Genomic DNA, 26,103 nt, shown 5'->3' with positions numbered 1-26,103 from the left:
CCCCAACACAAAAAATAAACTTTATATCATCTCTTACTATATCATGACTTTCACAAACCAAAAACGCAAGCTTACTAAACACTGTACATTTACATGCACACCCACAGTTGTGAGGATTATATATATATATATATATATATATATATATATATATATATATATATATATATATAAAACCTCATTCCTCACAATTTTGTGTGCATGCAAATATACAGTGACATTAACTCACAGAGAAAAGTTATTACTGTTATTTGGTTTTATTAAATTAATAATGTTTATGTAACATGAGCTAAAGAATGGTATACAACCTGTCCCAGAACATAAAATCGGAGTAAAGGAAAAAACTTAGGGCCGAAATCACACTTTATTGCGTTTGGACTACAATAATTCCTTGTACATAAACAAAGAAAATGTTAAATTCAAATTATAGTGAATTTTATAAAAAAAAATAATAATACTTTCAATTAAGTCAATAGAAACGGAACAGTAATTTTTTTATATTTAAGTTTATTAAGAAACACGCAAAACTCAAAATTATGGATATCGCGTATTTTTAACGATGCATTGAAGTTTACTTAGTACATAGGTTGGCCGCTAGAAGCGTTAACCTGCATAACTCAAACGCAAAGAAGTGTATAATATATCCACATATCTCAACATAATTTGCTTAGATTTTTTAAACATTCAATATTTTAAGATAGATACAAATATTTGTATTGAAATTCTTGTGAAAATTTCCTTGGTGTGACGATATGTTTTATTTTACAGTCAATTGTTTTAGTTCTAGTTCGAGTCGAATATAGAAGTTATTGGAATGTTAACAATCATCATTATACTAATTAACAAAAATGTATTCAGTGTTGACAAGACATGCAAGGCTAATGAGTCACGTGATATACAATTAACCCACATTGTAATTAGAACTACCTCGAAGCAGAGCATGTGACAGACGTTGTTGTCCTTGGAACTCATTTTACAATCTGATTCGAATTTGTTGTCAAAATTATCATTTGTTAATGAACCAGTTGAATGGAAACAGGGCTTTCAGTAAGTGAAAATCGTAAGTAATATCAGTTAGTAATATAACACTACTCTTAGATGTTAATTGTTTTATGAGATTAGTTATATTCAGTTATGAAATATTTTGATATAATGATTGAATTAATATTTTTCGTCTATTTAAAGGTCTAAATGATTTATACTTAGGTACAAGGCTTTAATCACTAAATTGATCTGAGTACAATACTAATAATACCATAAATGGGAGGTTAGTCCAGCATTACCTGGCGAACTCATTGCCTCACTTCAGGTTTGAAACGCATTTAATCCATCAATGCGATTTTTTACAAAGAAATTGTAATTTCTATACAGTACAAACTACAAAAGTTAAATTTAAGTTGCTGTTCAAATGAATTGGTTTATTTAGCAACTTAAATGAAGTCAAGTCTACGGTTCTTAAATGAATGAAAATTTAACAAAGAGTTTAGAAGTATGCAAAGTACGATTTAGCTCATATAGCAAAACACCTTTAATACACTAAGTTAATACTAATATGCATTTTATCATGAAACATATAAAACATGAAAAACAAAAGCTTACTTAAAGCGATGATTGGGAGAAAATACTAAAACAATAATCTCTACTTATTTATAAAAAGAAGAACTTTCCTATTTAATACAGAATAATATATATATATATATATATATATATATATATATATATATATATATATATAGATCTATTATTCTATATATATATATATATATACTAGCTGTTTCCCGCGGCTTCGCACGCTTTTCGTAAGTTTTGCCCGCGTATGAGCATTTCTGGTTGAAGTAAATTATATTTCCAACCCCGATGTAGATTTTACCTTGATGTCACGATCAAGAAAATATGTCAAAAATGTATTGCACATGCATAATGTATTTTATTACAAAGTGGTCTACCACTCAACCTTTAAGTTCAATCAAAAATTTAGTTTAGACAATTATACATCATAACTTAGCGCCTTCAAATAGTGTTTCACTGTTTAATATACGTATCTATCTCGTAATTGCAGGTTATAATGTGCAGGCGCTTTGAAAACTTTTCTTCATTTTATTCGTTTATATTCACGACATAAGCGAATAATTCAGATAATAACTATCCTATCTTCTAAGTTAGACTAAATTACGGATACATGTGAAATTTGATTGAAATTGGTTCAGTCGTTTTGGAGTTTATTGGCAACATACATCGTGACTCAAGATTTTTATATATATATATATATATATATATAAGATATATATATATATATATATATATATATATATAGTAGGTATCAATATATGCTATACAAATATCACCCCTTGCCTTAAGGGATTTGCTTTGTATATAACAATATTACCTACTAAAATACATCAACTACTAACGTTCAGTAAAACACACAGTTTAACAAAACAGGTTGATTGTTAGAATTCCAGATCTCAGTATGCTATAACAACTTAACGCAACAAGACTAAAACGTGAACCAAAAGATGATAAAGTTTTTTCAAGAATCTATGAAATCTGTGAAGATAAAATGGCAAATCCCTTATGCTTAAACTTCATCTTGTCTTACAGTGTCAATCAGTGTGTCATCGGAAATGTTTACCTACGATATATGTTCTATTTAGATGGGAACGGGAAGAATGATGCTCTCCATACAACGTCGCAGTTTTTAAACCATTTTTACTCAATTGAAATAGTTACTAACTCCCATTCCGATATTAGGTATGGAAATAACTGTTTTAATATACCATATCTATTAAAAAACGATCGCCACTCTGCCAGCGTTAAGGTTATAACATCCTGTGTAATGTTGTCCACGTGCTACTAATATCTATGTTCTTAAAACTTTTACTGTAGAATAAAATAAAATTCCCAAATAATTAAAATAGACATTATTATATTTTGTTTAGATTAACTCACGAGTATTTAGTTTTAAAATATATAGTATTTATAGTTAAATTACTTACAGAATAAGAAGGTAACAAGTACTAGATATGTAAGGCTGTTGTTTTAATAATGAAGCTTTAAAGTTACTTTTATCGAAAACAGCTGCAATATATATATATATATATATATATATATATATATATATATTGCTGAATTTCGTGCTAACTAAGTAACGGTTTATTTCTTTTAAGATTTAATTTCATTTAAAATGACATTGACTTCGTTAACCAGAATTTTATATTAATATCATGATTAATATCTCGAGATATTTTGAGTTAGCAGTGAAGTAATCGACAGTCGAGTAATCAGTCATATTCACTGATAATATGGTTAATAAAATATCTGGTCATCGGCACAATGACGAACTAAAATAACAGGTATTTCGACTAATATACTTTGCTAATGCTATTGATATTTTTATGTAAATTATATAACAGGAAACACCGTTTGTATAACAGTGTACTTAATATTAGTGTAGTTAAAATCCAACCATAAACTACTATTTACGTAGCATTTCCTAAATTAATTGTAAAGGTAATTTAAATAATCGCTGTCACTTTGAGAGATATTAATCTCAATCTAGGAATACATGACTTCCAGACGACTAGTAAATGATTTTAAATTTCATGTGTCATTGGTAATGTTGCTTCCCTCATTACTAAAATTTCATTCTCGATTTATTTGAAGACTTCTGAAGGCTTCTGAAAACTTCATTATTCCTTTAATTTGTCATTTCTTCTTTAAGTTCAAATAACCTAATCTTTAAAGCATTGTCATATTAAATTTTCAAAACCAATTACATGTTGTTGAAAAAATAACATAATTATTAGTAATACTATTGTATATGGGATATGTTTTACAGTCCTATTTATTTTATTGCATAATTTTTAAATCTTACGTTGTTTTACAATGTAGGTTTGACACAATTCATTACAATATAGAAATATAGAATAAATATTAATTTCTTAAACGCATCGACGTTTAAAACCATTTAGCTGAAATATGATATTCAGTTAATTAAAATAAATTTGCATTGTAGCGATTAGCGGTGGAAGGTAACTGATGAATTCAAAAGATGTCTTTGTCACAGAGAGGAAGCAGAGCAATCAAAACTCGCGGTAATGACGTTTTGTATCTGGAAAAATGGAATGAGTTTTCTATTGTCTGTTTAACTGTCTCCGAAAAAGACAGTTTATTTAATGAGACCTGAGAAGGGACAAACAACAAACCATCTTGTTAGTGCGTTTATGAAAAATTAAAATTATTATATAATTGATACTAAACTTATAGAATAGTTGTTACTCCCAGGACACGCTCTAATTTTAATTAACTGTGGTGAAGAAGAATGGCATTCAGGAATTATTTTTAAGGGAATTTTGTAGACTAGGCAGTATAATTTTGACAGGCATTGAAACACTAAATTTAGTTGAAAAATTCCAACACACTATATTTGTGGAGTTAATTTAATACTCTTTAATGTTACAAAAACAAACTTAAACTAAATCTATGGTTTTTATGAAATTTCATAATATTTACTAATTTCCAAAGTTTTATATCATGCCATGATCTATAATAAAATATATCGTCGTTGGATAGCATACAGATGTAAGTCATATGTGAATTTAAATAAAACCTTTAATTGCAAATAGGTTAGTTTTCTGATAATAATACACCATACGATATTGTCTGCAAAATTATCTTATATAAAACAAAATATTTACATCAAAATAAAATAATTAACTCGGCATTTCTTGGTTTAAAATATAAAGTGATAACCTAAATTTGGTAAACATTAAAAAAATTCTTGGAACCGAATTTTTAGGTAAACATCGTGTTATTGGTTTAATACATTTTTATTAGATTTTTACGAAATTGGAAGCTATCACTTTGCCTACTTTACAAGTCACGTAGATTTTCGATATCTTCAAAAATACTTGCCGTTAATGCTCAGTCACGGATTATATCGTCTACTAACATATACAAATCGTACAACTACATTAGTCATGTACGACTGGGACAAATACAACATTTGTACTTATTAAGAACTTACGATGAGTCCTAAGGAATACGTGCCTTAAGTTCTTAATACTCTGAATTCTGACTGCATACTTTTTTGTTGCGCAACCACTTAAACTCTATCACTACTCGACAGTTTTGCCTCTAGTAAGGATATTTATCACATTTACCATTTTTCACTTTTATTTTATGATAATTATCTCTACTTGTTACAAGCTATATCGTTCAAAAGAATGACTGAAACAAGTCTATCAATTTAAAATATGGAAAACATAGTAAAGAGTGGGAAATGTACTTACAGCAAAAAGACCATACGAGTAAATATATACTTAAATAGAAGATAAGGTCACTCATACCCAACATATTGCTCCTCTTTTCTATTACATGTTCGATAAGAGTAGAATGATTAATCAATATCACCATAAAGGCACCAGTACAAGATCAATTACACTATAAAAATAATGGATACTTTTTTCGGTGCAATAGACGGGTAAAATAATCTACATTGTGTCAAATATGCTTAATTTTTTAATTCTTCTGACTGAAGTTGTACCAAACTACATAAAGTCTATAGATACTTCCTCGGAGCTCGTGGAAAGTTAGGTCTGATAACGCTCAGACTTTTAAGAAAAATGTTATATCATAGAACTCGGTGTTCCATATATACTATACAAAATGTAGCCTATTGTAAAATTTGATATCCTTAGCTCTATTTGTTCCCAAGATGTGTAGAGATACAGTCAGAAGGAAGCGAAATGTGTTGAGCTCTCTGAGTGATGCGTGAGAAATAGCATATTAATATTACATAATTTACTTTCAGAACTGTTTCATTTATTCTATTAAATTATTGGAAATAATTTTTTATATTTAGCTGTATTTAAGGTAAAATAACTGTTTCCCATAACTGAAAACAAAAACTAATTATAATTATAAAGGTTTCATAAAATTTGTATCTAACGGTTTACAGTTTTTCATCAACGACCTTATAGTACCACATATAAAACATGTAATGTAATTTTAGCCTAGTTTCCTATGCATGTATTTTAAACCGTACCTATAAATTAATTGTTTAGCAGGTAAGGTGATATAGCTTGTAATTAAAATCTATTACAAATACTCTAACACCAGTAGTAGCCATTATTTTTAACTAGCAATAAAGTAAAATACTGATAGGCTAAACTCTAAACTCTTGTACATATATTATCTCAAGAAAGAACTCACCTATGGACAGAAACGTAAAGCTGAATACTAATTTATAAATGAAAACTTTTTTGACCTAGTTTTTCTAGAACATCAAAAAGTAAAAAAAAAAAAAAATTTAGTACGTCTAGGGTTACAATTCCATTTCAAGCACTATTAATATTACATCTTAATGAAAAAATTTAAGTTTTTGTATTTTTAGTCATACATGTTCTAAATTTAAAGTTTTTAGGATATAGGGAAGCTAGGGAGTCTGACAACCATTTGAATGCAGATATCGGAAGTTGTAAGGTTAAAGCAGAGAGAGTTTTAAAACAATGATTATTGCAAATGACCTAGTTTCAAAAGGAACGAGCAGACCAAAGCCATATGAGTCACTATAGTCTATAAATCCAAATGCAAACATCACTTACAACTAGTGTTTGTATAGTTTCCAAGTGCTACTACAGGAACAGTAAAGTCATTTATGAAGCAACCTAATCCTTTGTAGTTATGACTCCACGACAACATATAATTTGTCACTAGTATATAAAATACCCAGTTACATCACAATAATATAAGGGACTTAAAAATAGTAATTTCTCAAGACAAGAAAGAATGTACGAATAAGGTTTACTTATAAGCACTATTTAAATGTATAAATATTAAAATACTTATGTAAAATAAAACTTCATCGGAGCATAGAGCATTATGTGTATGAAACATTAAATTGTTTGTATATCATTTAAGAAAACAGAATTTAAACAACAAAAATGTTTTACTTTAATGGTAAATCAAATAACTGCAAGTATTTCTTTCAGGATTAAAACAGAAATGTTGTTTTAAATTCAAAACCTAGTGTATATTCTTTCCTGACAATGTCGTTTGTTTTACATTGAAGAATAATGTTTATTTGAGTAATATAGTTTTCAATTCTGTTAAAATTTAGCGTTTTATTTCAACCTGAAAGATAAGAGAGCCACAATAAATCAACCCTCACATTCATCGAGGGAAAAAGTTGCCGCCAGATGGCTCTTCAGCAGTACAATATTTAAAATGTTATACATACATTAATGTCCGATAATTCTAATAATATATCGTTTTACTGCATAAGCACTTCACCAAACAATATATTCAGTGGTTTAAACTTTGTGAGGGGGTGAGGGCTGATTTTTCGAACCTGTTGAACTTGGTATCAGAAATGTTCCTATTTAATAATCGACGACGACAATAGGCCTATTTAGAGAACCTTTAGATATTTATAATCAGTTATTCAATTTCCATAAAAGCGTCACAATGTCTCTCTGACACAACCACAATTTTATTCTTCAAGAAATTTACACACAAAAGACAGCTTTGGATTTTTTGATTAAAATACTAACAAAACCTATTACTAATTATATCTTATGGCTTAACGATTTGTCTGAGTATTAACAACTAACATGTTTTATTTCCGGCAACTTGATTAATATAAATAAATATATATATATATATATATATATATATATATATATATATATATTATATATATATATTAGTATATAATTTATTTTAATAAACATTGAATCGCAAAAAGTACTTGCTCCGCCGGGACTCGAACCCGGATCTCTCATTTGCCGGGTGAATGTGCTACCATTACACCACAGAGCCCTCACTTTTTACGATTCAATTATTTTGTATTTGGCCGTTTCTTTCACATATTTGTTTAAATAACCAAACTAACATATGATCGGAAGACCAAATACTTGTCAAATGACGACTATTTACATTCATTAAATTTGTATAAATGGCAATAACCGAATTTAATTTATTTTAATAAACATTAATATATATAGGTATATATTAAATTGTTTCTGTTTCACTTTATTAACTTATTTAATTTAATACATGACATTCAAAATATTTATATTGATATGTGAAAAGTTTAAAATAAAAAATCATTTTTTACTATAACACTTTACATAAAACAATAATAGAAATCAATTGCTTTTGACATGGTCTACACATATGTTGGATTTTGCGCACATGTAATTATACTCGGATTTTGATCCACTAATTCCTTGTTTCTGTCTTTACCCAAACCAGTTGGTTGTTCTATTCATATATAGCCTAATTACCTGTATATTGTATACCTGTATAATTACCTGTTATGATTTGTCATTTAAAAAGGAGTTTCTTCTTTAAGCGAGTCTGGCACTATGTAGAAAAGATTACTTAAATATTGATAAGTGACGATTTCATAAAAGATTAATTATTAGTAATATGAAAAAGACAGAACGATCCCCTTTTAATCATTATTCTACCCTTTCTTATGAATCATTGACTTGTTTAAAATGTCATCAAACAGAATGGGGTTTGAGTAGATACAGTACAAAATCTACAGGGTCTATAAATAATACAGTTTTATTATAACTTTTTATTGCATGGAGCGTAATTTAAGAACCATCCCAGCTTTAAGAAAAATACCCTTTAGCTTTTTGCATAAACAAAATATCTGTAACAAAATTAATTAGTAAATTACAATGTCTACTAATAATTGTTAGTTTATCAATTGATTAACGATGAATATCATTGCTAACGTTTTTAAATTATTGGATGGTAATGTCCCGTTTGTAATGCCTTTCAGTTTAATATTCATTTTCAGGTTTGAAAATAAAAATTTTTTGTCATAATTTTGAAACAGTTCAAAAGAACAAATATGAAAGTTCCTCAGTTTAAAAATACCTATAGTTTAAGTAACACAACATACCTTTCCAATAGAATTGTTTAGATTAGCCAATATTTGATTTCTTAACATTGGGCGTAAGGTGTTGTACCCTGTACATATTTAAACCTCGTGGCTTGTGGATTATTGTTTCAAAGGTAATTAAAATTATAATTACACTAAATAGATTGATACTAGCAATCCTAATTTGGAGATGGGAAAAATAGGAAATGTCATAATTTTAAATGTGTTGCGCCACCACTTTGTACAGATAAAGATAAAAACATAATAAATAATTTTTAATGTTATACTTAAATCTCACTTTAAATTATATGTCTCACATAAACTAAGTTCTTCTAACTTTTCAGGATACGAACCTATGGTCCTCAATTTCACCTGTAGAATGAAACGATTAGCTTATTTGATTAGTTAAATTCATTTGATGGTTTTAGCTCATACTTTTTCCATTATATACATAGAGGATCGTTGATCTCGGGCACACTGTATTGTAAAATTGAATTGATCCAATATGAAACTAGTCTGTTTTATAAATTTTATAATTTAAAAAAACCTAATATACAATCCTTAGTATTAGAGAGCGATCTCGAAGGCGTGGAACGAAATGGACCAAAATAAAATTATAATTGTATTGTCTACTTGTAAAAATTAAGACGTTTCGTTGCATACAGTTTAATTTGCGCCTTTATCAATTGATTCATAATGCGGGTAGACCATAATGTAATGTGTTACGTAGAATAATAGTATTAGGCATTTCTTTATTCATTATACAATAATAAATCAGAGATTAAATTGACGTCAACATGAAATTACAAGCAGATTATTTAATAGACTTTTGAGGGAAAGTAAACATTTAGCAAGAAAATTCCCACAGAGTCGCGATAAAGTTAAATACCAACTCCACCTTTGTCTTGTTAAAGTTGACTTGGCAGAGTCAAGGAACTCTTACATCATGTGAGATGAAAAAGTTTTCTATTTATTAGCTCATCCTTAAACAAAACCAAGAATAAGAAAGAGCTTGCCTTAAACTCTTTGTGTAAAACCACGAAACACGACAACAACCTTCTAGTTAATATTGAAATATATGTCAAAATAAAAAGGGTAATACGTTTACTATACTAAATTTAATGTTGTTTATCTTTTATTTCTGCCATTAGAGGATGCGTTCTTTTAATTCACTCACTATACGTTACATCGTTGTTTTTAGTTAGTCAAAATGTTATAACCATATGCTAATGAATATTTTATATATTTAGTGCGCAATCCAGATTAGTGTAATTTAAATTTATAAATGCAGTAATTTTACTTTGTTAATTACAATTGTTTACATACCACATTTCATTGAATATATGGACCAGGGCTTCTAATATTTGAATCTTAAACTTATCGTTTCTTTGACAATTCCCTTTGCAGAAATAACTTTAGGACAAGCAAGTTGCCAAAGTTTAACAGGCGATTCATCACAAAGGCAATGAAAGTATGGCCTGTTGTTACTGAAGGTAAGTGTTACTGTCAGCGTCAGAGGTGACTTATAAATTATACAGAGAACATTGTAGAGCGAAGAACAGCTAAGAACTTTCTTAATGCCTAAAGGAGTTTCAGCATTGATGCTTTAAAGCAAGGAAAACTTTCTAAAATTAACACATCTAAAGAATTTTGTGTAGGCATTTATTTTACCTAATAAATACTTACCTAAGAAATTGTTTAAATCTGGCTCTTTACATTTAGCCCACAAAAATTTGAAGGTAGTTTAAATTTTTGTAAAGTAGGAATCGTAAGATCTTTGACATTCCGCCTAACAACATTTTTATATTTCCATGAATTGAAATGGATATATACCAGTGTGTTAGAGTAGTATCTAATTATTTTCAAAGTTTAGATAGTTGGCGTACACACTATTCCAGAGTCAAACTTGTTATATAATATATATACTACACACACACACACACACACACACACACACACACACACACACACACACACACACACACACACAAACTATGAACTAATTTGACACTAAATAATACTAATAGAATTTTTGTATATTACGTTAAACAAGGGACCTAGTTTACAATTTCACTTACCACAGCCAGAGCAATCAATGTATTATCAAACGGTATCTGTATAAGACAAAGTTTGTCCAACACAGGTAACTTCAGAATGGCATCATCGGAATATTGCTTTTTTTTACTTGCTATAATATATAAAATATTTTTGATTTATGAAAACAGAAACTTATCAAAACATTCGATAGAAATTTCAGTCTTTAAATCACTTATATTATACTCATTAATATTTCTTTGCAAAGGAACCTAAAAATTACAGTAGTTTAGAATCTACAAAATCTGTATTGCAATTAATCTTTATGGAGTTTATCAATGTCTGTATGTATAAGTGTCTTTATGGAGTTTTCATTTCTTTATAAATACCATGGTTAATTTATTTAGATTGCTTTTTAATATAATCTGTCAGTATGAATCTAAGGGATGGATTATTGCTAGAAAAAGACTTTTGTAAACTAAGAAACGCGAATTAATTTTTACTTTCATAGTATTATTGTTGGAGTGGCTTTAAGAAAAGCCAATATTTCAAATATATTTGTAAATCAAGCATTTCTTTAAAATGCTAAGTAAGCTAAGTACGCTAAGTCGTCCCATGGAATATTTAAGCAGAGAAAGGTTTTCGTTCTATTAATGATCATAACAAAGGTTTATTTTTGAAATAGTTTGCCCCATTATACAAACACTATATATTTCGTTGTTAATAAATACAATCCTAGTATTATTGTATATAGTTGATGTAAAGTTCTTGGAATTGTTGAATATCACTGCCTTTTAAACCATTGACCATTGTGTATTATCTCATATGTTTAAATAAATTTATTTCTACTAAAACAACTTTAATAGTATCACTATAAAGACGATTGTTTTTACTTTAGTTGCACTTATGAACCCGATCTCTCAACCCCAAACGAACAACTTTTGTATCAATTACATAACTAGTTTAATCATTTCTGCTTATCTCCACGGCATATATTTTTCATTGACAAACGTTGGGTAAGTATCACGTAAATATCCCAATATCGTCATCTTTCACATTAAATAGAACTAGATAGTTAAACCAAGTGAACAATGAAATGTAAATAAGATACTGTTACTTGGTAGTCTATTAGCTTTTTAAAATTGTATATAATTAGACGATCCTCAATCTTCGTAAAACCATAACTATTTTACAATCTTCATAATCAAAGTTTGAAATATACATTGAAACTCTTTTCTGTGAATAGATAATATTTCTTTTCCAATTAATATTTATATAAAATTCTCATATAATTCCATGTTCATATAACCTTTTTCAATCAAAATTTTAGCATTCGTAATTTATAAAAGCTATTACCAGCAAACTCAGATTAATCTACGTTTGGCATCGAACAGACATTACCAAGTTAAAAGTTTGCATTATAGTTCTGCACATTTAACCCAATTACACTCTGTCTGCACTGGGTGCCAAATACTTCTTGGGATGCTTTCAAACCTTTTAATTTGAATATGGGGTCATTTTAAAACAGACAAATGATGGCTTTTATTAGAAAATTAGTGAACTTGTATTATTTCAAATAGTTTGTTAGACAAAATGTGTCTGCTCGTCTCTACTATTTTTATGCACGCGACTTTGCCCTAAAAAATCCCAAATCACGGTATTTAAACTCTAATATGACCAAAGGGTATTAACTTTTATATTATAAATCTCAATCGTAACGTTTTATGTCACACACACACTTATTATTATGTTAAATGCAACGCATTTAGTAGTACATTTAGATTGCTTTGAATTAATAGGTTTTCACTATTTCAAAACTCTAAATGGTCAAAACGTCATGCAGAAGACTTACTTTTTAAAAGACTAATGCTCATTCAGATATAATTAGACTATAAGTGTGGCATCCATTTGGCTCGAGTCTACGATTATCAAGTTAACCTACTAAGTTTATTATCCACGATTAATCTTTCCGTGAGTGCTTAGTAGCAGTTGATTTACTCAAAAGTATCCTTAAAGGAAATATGTTTCCGATTGTAACATAATGGCAATAAAAAAAATCAAATTAATGGTATAATTTTTTTGGGAATATTCTTACATCCTTTGGCCACGAAGTTCGAAACCACTTTTGTCATTAAGTGAGTGAGTAAATCAATTGCAGCTTTAAAGTCTTATAAGATATTGGGTTGTTTGATAGCATTTATGTATTCACTAAGAACTATGATTACTCTAGTAAAAGATCCTTTAAACATATGTAAAACAATGAGTCAGTTTTGCCCTGCATTCATTCATGCATATGCTGCAGCATGAGAACAAACTATTGTAGAAAGAGACTCTGTAAAATCAATTAAAAAGTTATTTGTAACGTACACCTTTCTTGAGTAACATATTTGGATTTTCTTAAGCAATGTATTCATAAATCGCAGTGTTATTACACTATTTAGTAGAGAGAGATACCGTATACCATTGCGGTATTGTCTTCAGTGGAATGCACGTTGTGAATATAATCATAGCGTGCATTTTGCTGCAAACTCTTCGGAATGTGTTGCCGAAAATAATGGTTTATGTACACAAACAGCACCGGAATATCATTGCAGCTATTTTTTACGAATATTATTCGCGGCTAACATGTATGTGTAGTTGGGACTGCATAACCAGTTACATTTTAATCTATTTTTCCTGAATAGGATACGAATTAGTTTATATATAAGGCAAAACATGTTTATTTAACACTATTTCAAATATATATTTCACACAGAATGACAATTTAAACACTATATTGTCATGATTGAGTCTATTTACCAAATATAACAATGTAAAAATACAAAACAATAGATGTTGCGTAACTGGCTTGTCGTGAAAGTCACATTAATAATTTCAAGACTGTAGTACATTATCATCTTAAGTACATATTCTTGCTTATTTATGAATTAAGTATCATGTAAATTTTAAACATCACATATGAAATATGTTTGGAAATATTTTGCTGCTTCAAATATTCACAATTTGCAAATTGAGTTAGATTTTATATCAATGTTTAAAATTCTATACAACAATTCCACGCCAAAGGATGATTTTTTACGTATTAGGGAGATTGAGTTTACACGTGTTTTTGACATATTTTATAGCAGGAAACCCAGTTTTTTAACCGAAAAATACATGCATTTATTTATTCCAGTATTTTCTCGTTACCATCATACCCCATAAGACCAATCTAAATATATTCAATAAGGCTCTACCAAATCACATGCATCATCGGCGAACTCTCTGTTGCCTAGAGAGAAATGAAACGTATTGTAAAGATTTAATGCAATCGTTACTAGGATACTGGGGATAGTTTAGACCGCAAATTATAATTTCATGAAGTGGACGACTTTTCCCCGAGGAAACGCTTTCCTTTCGAGATATATGCGTGAATATACTTCCATTATTAGCGCAACAATAAAAACTATTTTGCAGGTTCAGGAATACCTTAGACCAGACGCCGGATGTAGATGCTTGTGGACTGAATTAGGCTTATGGCCTTGTATGTAATATATTGTTTTGGTTGTGGCAACAAAGAAAACTTTGGGACTAAAAATGCACTATACCGGAAGCAGAATATATATTAGTCGGAAGTATACCCACTTTGAAAGAAGTAAAGCTGGAATATTTTTTAATAAGCACATAGTATTGCAGGGATGTTTGATATGCTATTAGAACGGATTTACCTTAGCGTCCATATTTACAAGATTTTCTTTATTAAAGAGTTGTTTAAGCTAAAGACAAGATAGATAAATTAATGTTGAATTTTTTAGAGCTCTTTTCCAGTACAATGATGACGCTGGAATCGACATGATGTACTGGAGATGGATAACAATGTATTGTTCATTACTGAGCTGGACCATCATTTCTAACAGCGGAGTGGCTCATCCTGCTCCCATCCTGCAACCCATTCACAAACTCTCCGTAATCCTGCTTTACTTCGCTATCACATATGGTTAGTAAAAATAATTATATTTAAAGTAGATTTAAATACAAGCTATCGTACTACCCAATTATATGATATCAACAATGTAGGAGTACGCCACATGACGTGTCGCGTAAAAGGCTTCGCTGATGTTCAAAGTAAAATTTCAAGTCTATATTATATCATTATGACAAAACGACAGAGAATCATATGCAAAAGAAATTATTCCAATTACACTCAATTCCATGGATAAACATGCATCATCATTGAACTCATTCTTATATGTGTTAATATTTCATAAAAGATTACAAGTCTAAAAGATCTTTCTCAAAATATCTCATTACAAGATACATTCATATTTTACTTATTAATTTGCGTTTAATATCGGTGTTTAAATAAAAGTCACACACACATTATGTCATAGAAATTTAGAAATAAGTACATAAAATGTTAAAAACATACGTAATATACTAATGTTGGGATAATTCGTCTACATGTATTGTTATGACAAATGTTAAACTCACTTACGAGTTCACTGAGTTTGTTAACATATTGAATTATTCTGATATTTTTTTCATTTCCATCATGGTTACCAATAAGACGGAAGAAAAAAACATTCACTAATGCTCAACCAAATCCTGTGTATATACATGCACCATAATGAAACTCAAAGTTCCTCATATAGAGAATAATAAAGTTCCAATTTAAAGACAAATTATTGCAAGTGTTTGAATTACCTTGGGGACGAACAGATAAACAGAAATAATATTTTTCCACCCCACGAGTGATAGACAGCCCCCCCTCCTTCACCAACGCACAGCCAATAATCAAAACCACTAATAGTACTGTAAAATAAATACAAAGTGTTTTTTATATAAGAAAACTAATTACTAATTACTAATTACTAAAACTAATTCTCGTAACATTTACATTATAGTAGAAGCTTTTCTCACTGTTTACTCATTTATGTGAGGTGCAGACGACAATATTACAGAGCTGGGGAGGTGGAAGGTTACAGAAGGACTTGTATACGCTGATATATGATACCAGCAGCTCACCACATGCTGTAGGGTCTAACCGTAAAGTGTCAACTTGACAACCTATCTCATACACAGTTTGAACTATCCAAGCATATCCCATCAGCCTGCATTAGACAGTATACTAACGTTCAGTTTCTATATCTTTATATATATACCGAGATATTAATTGCATTCCTGTACTTCTCGCAGCCATTAACGTTAGTCTGTTGGACACGAAATACTATGCAATTTTCTGCAGAAACCATAAAGGCTTCAATGCCTTTAATTATTATTTACCTACAGGAAATTTCATTAAACGGGAATAATTTAATTTCTATGATGATTAAATCGCAAAAAGTACTTATTTCGCTGGAAAATGAGAGATCAGGGTTCATGTCTCAGCGGACAAGTACAATTCGAGATTCAATCTTATAAATACGTTAATATTATCTGACCTGACCACGCCTCACTGTGGCTAGATAACACATTGATGCTGTGGCTACACGATTGACGCGTTTAACATTATGTAAAAATTATGCAATATCTTGTAGTAAAATAAATAATAAATATGGAGCATGGATATTCTTAAATTCTTACATATACATGGTGTACATTAAGTCCTGATACACCTGGATATATTCAAAACTATTTGAAATATTGATTTACAACCTTCACAATACTTATTAAAATAGTTTTTGGATCATAACTAGAATCCCCCCCATGTTTAAAGGGGGTAGAAGGAGGTAACTTTAAATTTTCAAACAGCAACCCCTATCCTGCGACATGCCATTATAAAGGTATATTCAATAAAAACACAATGGCATGAATAACACATATCTACGACGTTCCTAACATAATTTACTGGCAAATAACCCCTTACATCACAGGGTGTAAATTAAGTCCTGATACGCCTGGCGAAATATTTCAAGCGGATTGAGATATTATTGTACAACCATCAACATACTACTTAAAATACTTTTGCCAATTTTGTAGAGGATAAAAATTCCACCCCTTTTCAAAGAGGGGCAGAAGTGGGTAACTTAATTTTTTCGAATTGCAACCCCTGTCCTGTGACATGTAATTTTAAACGTCTACTCAATAGAAAAACAATTACATAAAGAAAACTTCTCTATGATGTTTCTAGCTAAGTTATGGGCAAGTTACTTCGTACATTGTAATGCTACTTAAAATAACACTTCTTACCAAAACTACTTACTCCATGCTTTTAAGACTATAAATGTAAACCAATTAAAAATTGTGGTTAAATTAACTAAACTATGGTTATAATGACATGAAATTATGCTTCAAGAGAACAGTTAATTGACAGACTCTAGAAGAGTCTTCAACCATTTATCTATAAAACAAATTTAAATTCTCAATAAACAATACATATCTATAAAATGTTATTTAAATCCAATCAGTTGTTTTTGATATTAGTCTGAAGGAACATCGTAACTCGATATTCATTTACTCGTGTATACTAAATAAATATTTAGTGTATACAAATAGTTATATACAAATTTCGTGTTATAATGTTTGTTTCATTACCTTCACAAGCCGCGCAAACTCTCTGAGCTGGTTGTCAATTGAATGCAATCAAAGCTGCCTGAATTCAATCAACACTTAACGAATAATGAAGGTGTTATTTATCATATCGTCAAACAAAAGACTTCATAGCCCAACGGCTTTAATAAAATTGCACCAATCGAACGTACTCAACAACCTCTCAAATCTATTCACTCCATATATATTCCACGAATATGTTCTCTAATATACGCAACTTGATAGTCTAAAAGTTTATTACAAATATTACTGTCAAAAATTACAAACTTCAAGTTCTTCCACTTCAAAAATATCTACATTTAAACCTATGTGATATAAAATACTTTGTAGTTTATGGTAAGTTTAAATCCAAATGCACCAAGATCAATCTGGCTCGAAGGACAATAAAGTTAATTAGCTAGACGAGAGTATTAATACTGAACTACACATGAATATTAGATAATAAATTTAAAACACTTCACGTTAACTGTTTTCATATTCCTCGATTAAATAAAAAATTAATTTAATCGTTTTAAGAGAGGCAAAGAATTATATATCAGACTAAACAAGTATAGAAGAATTAATATTAGAGCAAACTGTATTCTCATGTTACAAGAAAGTACTTTATAAATATTAAACATCTAATGTCTCGAGTCTTTGCATAAGTACATCCAGTTATTGGTTTTAAACTAAACTATATTAAAAACCGATTTGAAATACATATTTTATCATATATTAAAAGTGAGATTTATTAATAATACTTGGTAATCCTAATAAGTATAGTAATAAAATATTCTTCAAACAATTCAATAATTATGTACAGTAAACTGTTAAAGATACAAATAAGCATAATAGAGTATAACTGTTATATTTATTCCTTTTTAAAGATATGTTCGATGCACATCACTTTGTGTTTTTTCAGTGGTTCAAATTCCCAACAAATGAGTGCAATAGAAAATTCATATATATAAATATATATTTTTTTTTAGGATTTTTTAACCTTTTAGTACATTATAAGAAATAAAACACAACATTATTTTCTATGTATTCCATCAACCACTAACCTATTAATGATTTATTCTGAGGACCTTAAATATATTGATTGCGTTGGAACCTCACATAGTATGAGAACCTTAGAAAGTTCAATGTTACTTATAACAGTTGTTTTCAGAACTTAGGAGCTCCTAGAAGGTGGGCATTCTCTTGAGCTAGATACGAAATAAGGAAGCTTTCCAACGCCGGGAAAACACATTAAGAGGACGACGTTTTCCACTGTCTAAGAACATCGAAAGAGGGAAACGCTATAGTTAAAAGGAACATAGACAAATAGCTCTTACAGACGGAAAGCTCAATTCCATAAGTTACAGTCTAAGGGTTTGTAAATATTCAGGCTAACGTTTTCCTGATTACAGGACTTCCCATAGTAAGGAAGCTTCTGGAGATATAAAGGTCACGACGCTGTGAATGTTCAGTGCCACAGTAAGCATATACACTGAAATCTGACGTAAGACTTGGGCCAGAGTGTTTCCATAAGCATTCCATTTCTATTGGCTTTTAAGTTCTACAGCCTGAAATATCCTGAAAGTATTTTCTTCTTGTCAAGACTAAAGCTACCAAAGACCAAGAAAGATGCTGGGAGCTCATAAAACGGATTTGTCATATGTTATGAAAATAAGGACTAAAAATTCTATAAGATAAGAACTTTCTATGTCCATCTTCCAGAGTAGGAGATTTCTGGATTCAATTATGTACTATATGGTATGTTCATATTTTCTAGATTCATGAAGCTATCAAACAACAGGATTGGTCAAAGTTCAAGTGCAGGTCATTCATAATAAGGAAGAATTCAAATTAAACTAGATACAGATAATGCTTTCCAATTTGAGAAAAAATTAGGTTTTTATCTAGACTAGTTTAGGTAGTAGTACCAGGATGATGCTATTACGCATTAGGCAGTATGTAGGATATGTTTTAAGAGATTATGTCCAAATACAAGTACAAGTATTATGAACTAGGGTGCAAATATATTTCGTAGTTTGGCCACCAGGCCCTATTCTAAAATTGGACCGCCAACATCTAAAAATTACAAATGGTACCTAAAATATATGAGAAATAAAGGATTTTAATTGTTCACAAGTAATTTAAACAAATGCATGGGACTAATTAATTACCCCATTTAAGTACTATACATATAAAAAGCATGTTTAGTTATACTAAAATCTTTTGAGGATAGAGAGTTTTGATTTAGAACATTTTGGTGAAAAGGTCCTAAAATTCTGTTATATGAATGACCACACTATCTAGGTTTTTCTAAAAATTACAATATAATTAGGAAATAACTACAAGTATACACTGTCAAATGCTGGATATGTTTGAGTTGGTCAAATAGAGAAAGAAAAAATTATTATTACCTTGTAATCTAAAGTTAAATAACCAAAAAGAACGTTTCTGATACCGATCCCTCTGCCATAGTCCATATAACGTGTTTACACTCCACTCCTCTGGGAAATACTCACCCTTTACTCCATCGGATAGTGTTGTATACATGAATACTTCAGTGAATTTGGAGCAAGTTTTACTACTTATGGTTATATTTGCTTTAATGTAAATTTTGCTTACATTATAATCCCTTTAATCTGCGTGTGTATTTGTTATAAAAATCTGAAACGATCCATCGATAAAACACTTGCTCATTCTACATATTATTATAAAATTTTGTGTTTGTTTTGGGTAGTATATTTTACAATACAACATTAGAGAAGATCAAGTAATACATTATGAGGCAGCAATATAAAATTTTTTAATTGGTTTATATAGTTTTTGAAAACTAACAAACAAAGTGATCAAACTATAATATTGATTTCGGGAAATTTGGATTGAAGCAAACTGAATAAACAAACTTCTGTAAACTGAATAAGCTAGAACATATAACAGTGCACTCGCTGGCTAGTTGACTGAACCCGCTCAGTGCAGTCGCTATAAGACTGTAATCAAAACGTTTTAATCGATAAAAAATTAGATCTGGAAGTACCTCATGAATACCGGGATGACGATATAATGGAACATTTTTCCGTTGTGCACAATTTTGAGTTAAAACAATTTAAATAATGAATTTAGACACATAATTGAAATCATAGGGCACTGAGTAGTTTCAATATTACTCTAAGACTAACTTGCTCACTTCTATAAAAGAATATACAATGCTATATTACAAAAGTTGATATATATTTCACAGTTAGAAAATCAAAATCGAAACATTTTTCAGAATGAATATAAAATTATGAATAATTCATCTCAACAACCGTAACGTAAGTGAGACAGAATCCAAAAATATACTCCCTTTCATCCGTAGTCAACTGGGGTATGAGACAACTTATTCTAGAATTTTATTTTCTTAGATCATCTTTATTGAGTCGTTCCTTGTTAGCATTCATTGTTTAGAGTGTTCAATACATCTCAATCCTGAAGTTTAAGTTTTCTCATTAAAACATTAAATATGCAGTGTTTGGTCAGTACTGTAGTACAGATATCAAATACAAAGTTACTATCTAACTTTTACTACATATTTAAACTGTCATTAAACCCGTCTTAAATGTTTTTTTACAGAATTTTGCTTCATAGACTTGATTATGTATATATATTTTCTTTATCGGGAAACAAGGAAAAATGAATTGTGGTACCAAACACATCATTGACTGGAGGTAAATTACAAATTTAAAAAGTAGACGCTTTATAACCTAAATATGTTTCTCGTATGTATGTACATATATTTTTATTGATTGCGGCAAAAATTCAAACTAAAAATTGGCATGCAAAATATAATTCACGCGAACCAGACGGGCTCAAGCATGTGCAAAGCCTACGAAAGTGCTTGCGATGTCACGGGTAACTGCTTATTCATATATATATATATATATATATCTCAGTAGTTCCCATAATAATACTTTCTTGCAGCAACAGAGTTTTGACTGTTTAATGTCCAATTTTTCCCTGTATTTCTTACGAATGCTGCGTGAAAGAAATCAGTTATGAGATAAACACTTCTGTAGCTATTTTAAAGTGTAATAAAAATGTACACCTACAAATATAATTTTAAACGTAATACTAAAATAATTTTTCATTTAAGTTTTTATTCAATACATTTTAGATATAATATTTTAATCTAAATAGTCAGCAATATTGAATACTTAATAATAATAATAATATTGAAAACGAGTTTAAAAGTTGTAAGTTTAAGTTTAGTTGTTAAGAAGTCGCAATGGTTCCAACTGAGCAGACGGTCTTTCGACCATATTGCATACATGGATAATACGCAAGCCATCTCCGAGTCACAGCAAAACTTGCCAATCTACCGCAAAAATAGCGTAAATTGTTGTTTATTCACACTGTTTCGAGACGGAAGAGTGAATGTTACCAGTACTTTTCCTGTCACTTACATGGAGAAAATAATTCTTTTCTCTTTTAATAAAACTATTTCGTTATAGTATTAGGACTTGTTATATTTAACACTGGAAGTATTTTTACGAACGTAAAAAATTATACATGTAATGGGTACCAACTTTTTCACATTATTACTAAAACCATGTTTTTACTCAACAATTATTATTACTACTGTACTATATTTTGTAGTATTAGTTGTCAAACTATCCTAAATTAACATTCAACGGTATTATTTCTAACCATAATAAAATTATTATGATACTGGAAATTATTAAACAAATATTGTAAACAGAAATACAGTATGATTTCGAGGGTAACGTTTTGTAAACTACTTTATTCAAACAAGGACGGATATATTATACAATTTATTAGTAATTGTATATTGATCAATTAGGATATATCATAAATAGCTGAAAATAATATCATTTCAGACGTTTAAAATAACTATATGATATATGTAAATATGGCATTATTAAACCTATGGAAAGGTAAGGTAGTAAATAAACTATACGTACAATAATTCTACTATACGTATAACAATATTTCACATTGAATGAATGTCTACTGTCACTATAAATTTGCTAGTGTGTTTTATTTACTAGCAGGAATGCTCCAGATCTGTCCAACTTTCAATCATTGCAATGAATATATTCTTATTAATTTGCAGTATAATCCCTTTTCTATTATTAACATAAAAAACTGTGACTGTTAGTGTGGTCATATCGTAAGATATGTTCCTACCATTAAAATTCACCATTTTTTATGTTTAAACTTATTTCCTCTAGTATTAAACATATATTTATATTTCTAGGAATTTTAGTTTGTAAGGAAATTTAAACATTTACGTTTTAATACATAATTTACTGATATTGTTGGAGAGGAACAGTAAATCAGAAAAAAGCGTAATTTTGGTTTAATATTATATTAAAATTTACAGTATTATTCTTGCCAATTTCACTGAGCAGCATGCTCACTATGTTCATGTAATCTCGCGGAACAAACGCTTGATTATTCTTTTTTTGCTCGTAGTTCCGTTTACGTAATGATTTATTTTAATATTGGTTAATAATTGTATGCTTTTTTGAGAAATCCTAATTAAAATTGAGCATGGGCTCGGAGGCGAGTTGTAGAGACTAAAGAACTTTTAAATATCTAAAACCACATGTTTTTAAAGATATTTCTTATTTAATTATAATATAAACTGGTAGGGCATTTTGAATAATTGATATAACATAATCATTTTTTAAAGAAACACAGTATGAGCCAAACGTCATACAAAATAGGACAAAATGGTTTCATCAGGTATTTAGAGGAAAAAGTATGGACTTTTTACATTGATGGAGCTTTGTGGGATATGACATCAATTTGATTCTTTGTAATTGGGCCCAGAATATTTAACGGAGTTTGTTTTGTATAAAAATGTTTGATTATATTTTTTAATTCAGACTGTTTACAAACAAAGCAGCAAATATAATGCATAACATTACCATCTTGTAGGCCTATAAAAGTTACGGAATTTACATAATGAAATTTTGTTTTAATTTGAAAGTCATATATATATATATATATATTTTTTTTTTTTTTCTGGGAATATGAATGATTGAAAATGGATTCTTCTGAAAAACATTGATGTGACACACAGACTATACAAAGTGAAAAACCTAAATTTTTACCGTTTGGATGAAATGTTTTTGGTTCTAAAACTTTTATCTGTGATATGGCAAGGTTCACTCGCCAATGGTTATATGATGTCGGTTTTTTGCTCAAAAATGAACAATATTATATTATTTAATAATTTACAGAAAATAAAGTGACACCTTCATCCTAACAGTTTTTTATTATTCACGTTCAGAAATCTGCATACCTGTGCAGGTTGTATCTAAGTTTGACCTGGAAAACGTAATTAGTGAAGGAATTTTCAAAACAATTAAGAAGTTTCTTAGGATATAGAATACAAATCAGTGAAAAAGATGTGCCTTTTCCTAAAAACACCAAACTAATCTCATAAAAAAACCAATAAGATTCAAATTGAATATAATTTTTAAAACCACGCAAATTATATTTCAATTTTTGTTCTATACAGTTTGTTCCTGAGAAAATATATCAATATTTTTGAACATTCGACCCACTCAATATTGTAGATTATAATGTGGTATAAAAAGATCAGATAAAGATGCTAGGCAGTTTCAAAGCACAGAAATAACCACTTATTTCAATGTTTTGTTCAAAGTGCGGATGTATAATAATCTAACTTATTAATTAAAATTGCAATGTCATTAGTCTATCGCCAATATTGGTTTAAGCAAAACAATTATTCCTGCCAAATAGATAATTGTATTAAAATGGCTTCATTTTACGTTTTCTACAAGTCGATTATATAAATTATATTTTGTTGCTTTATAAAATATGGCAACTTTCACAAACACTCACTAATAAGATGGGTTGACAAAGATGGGTAGTAGGTGCTGTTCACTTAGATTATGTGATCACTAGCCCTTTGAGTGCCACAGCGTCGCTAATTTTGACGGTAAGAAAAGTGAATAAAGTGCCAGCGTCGCCAATTTTGACGTTTCGTATTTCGATAATATTTTATAATAGTACAAGATTATTTTGGCCGAATAGCCAGACAGCTGTATTGAATAGGTTCCAAACTATCAAGAAATACGAGTTGTATGTTGTTTCTCTACTATTTTATCTGTGAAACATATATTGTTTGGGTACTTATCAAGAAGCCACTATTTTTGGACGAGTTTTCCTTTTCGGGGACAAAATAAATTACATTGTTAAAAACAACTTACTTTATTTAACCTATTTTGGAATTTACAAGTACATTACGACAATCAATGGAATCAAGAACTATAAGAACAACGTTTCATTATTAGAAAATGTCAGGTCATTCGTGTGTCTATTTGGAGACGATTTGGAGATAGGAAGTATGACTCATCGAGTATTTTTCGATTCATTATGGAAGAAGGAAAGTATAATGAAGTGTTTATTTTGATCTCTGATGAGAAAAACTCGTCCAAAAATAGTGGGCTGTGATAATACCGAAGTACCTGTGCGATGAGTCTGTCTTCCAGTCACGCGACGTAGCGGACGAGTACCGTGTTGCGTAACGGCCTTTCTTGTTGTATATGTGCCGATAACCAAGCATTTGAGTAAATACAAAATAAAATAGTCACTTATACAGTATTGTACTGTATTTCTTTACAAAAGTAATGTAGTGATTTGAGTTGTGTCCAAGCGAAAAACGTGAATTTTCTGTATAAATATTATTAGGGTTATTATTTAGTAAATGTAAACTTTTATGTAAATATGTTAGCAAGTATTTGTTTCTACATTTACTAATCATATTTATGTGTGTTATATTGATGTTTTATTAGATTTATTAGAAAAACTACATCATTACTAAGTCATGAAGTACAGTTTATAAAATGTCGGTGCCGGGCAGCATTTTGTTAAAACATATAATGCAATGTTTTTAAAATTCTAGAATAAGATATTACACATGGGTTTTATTTATAATTATATGGCCTTTATCATGGTATAAAGAAAAAAATCTTAAAAACACCGTATACACTCTAACTAGGTCGAAATTTAACTTTTAATACAAAATTAAAAAACTTTTTTTATAAATACAATTTTATTTATAACGATATGTATCATATTTTGCATTTATTAAGAAAAAAATCAACAAAAAAATGATGGAAATCTGATTGGTAGTTATTTTACAACAGCTTTTTTCCCAAAAGCTTACAAATATGCGAAAAACTGCTTGGCACTTTATGCATATGCCTTTGGAAAATACCCGTGGCACTCAAAGGGCTAGGTATAGAGCTGCAGTGAACGTTCTAATTGACCTGTCTTTTAAGAAGACAGTTAAAACAGACAAAGCAAAACTCCATTCATTTTTCCAGGTAAAAAACGTCATTACTGTAGGTTTTGATGGCTTTGTTCCTTTCTGTTGTATAAAAACCGCTCTCGGACTCATCATTTATCACTCAACATTTAAGCGCGTCTTATTTCAGTAATATTAAAAAGTAGTTTTCATTACAAAATTCAACAAAAAGTTATATTCTTTTACTATGCGTTACTAAACCTGGCTGGAAAATGTTAAAAGATTTTTCTCTACACTTCTTAATGGAGGTTTGAGCAAGTTCTCTATATTTGTGCGAATGGTATTTGTTTCAATGATTTTGAAGAAATAGATCTTAGCTTCAAAA

Source organism: Homalodisca vitripennis, chromosome 3 (genome assembly GCF_021130785.1).
Source record: "Homalodisca vitripennis isolate AUS2020 chromosome 3, UT_GWSS_2.1, whole genome shotgun sequence".
Classification (NCBI taxonomy): domain Eukaryota; kingdom Metazoa; phylum Arthropoda; class Insecta; order Hemiptera; family Cicadellidae; genus Homalodisca; species Homalodisca vitripennis.
Note: the sequence above shows the minus strand (reverse complement) of the source record.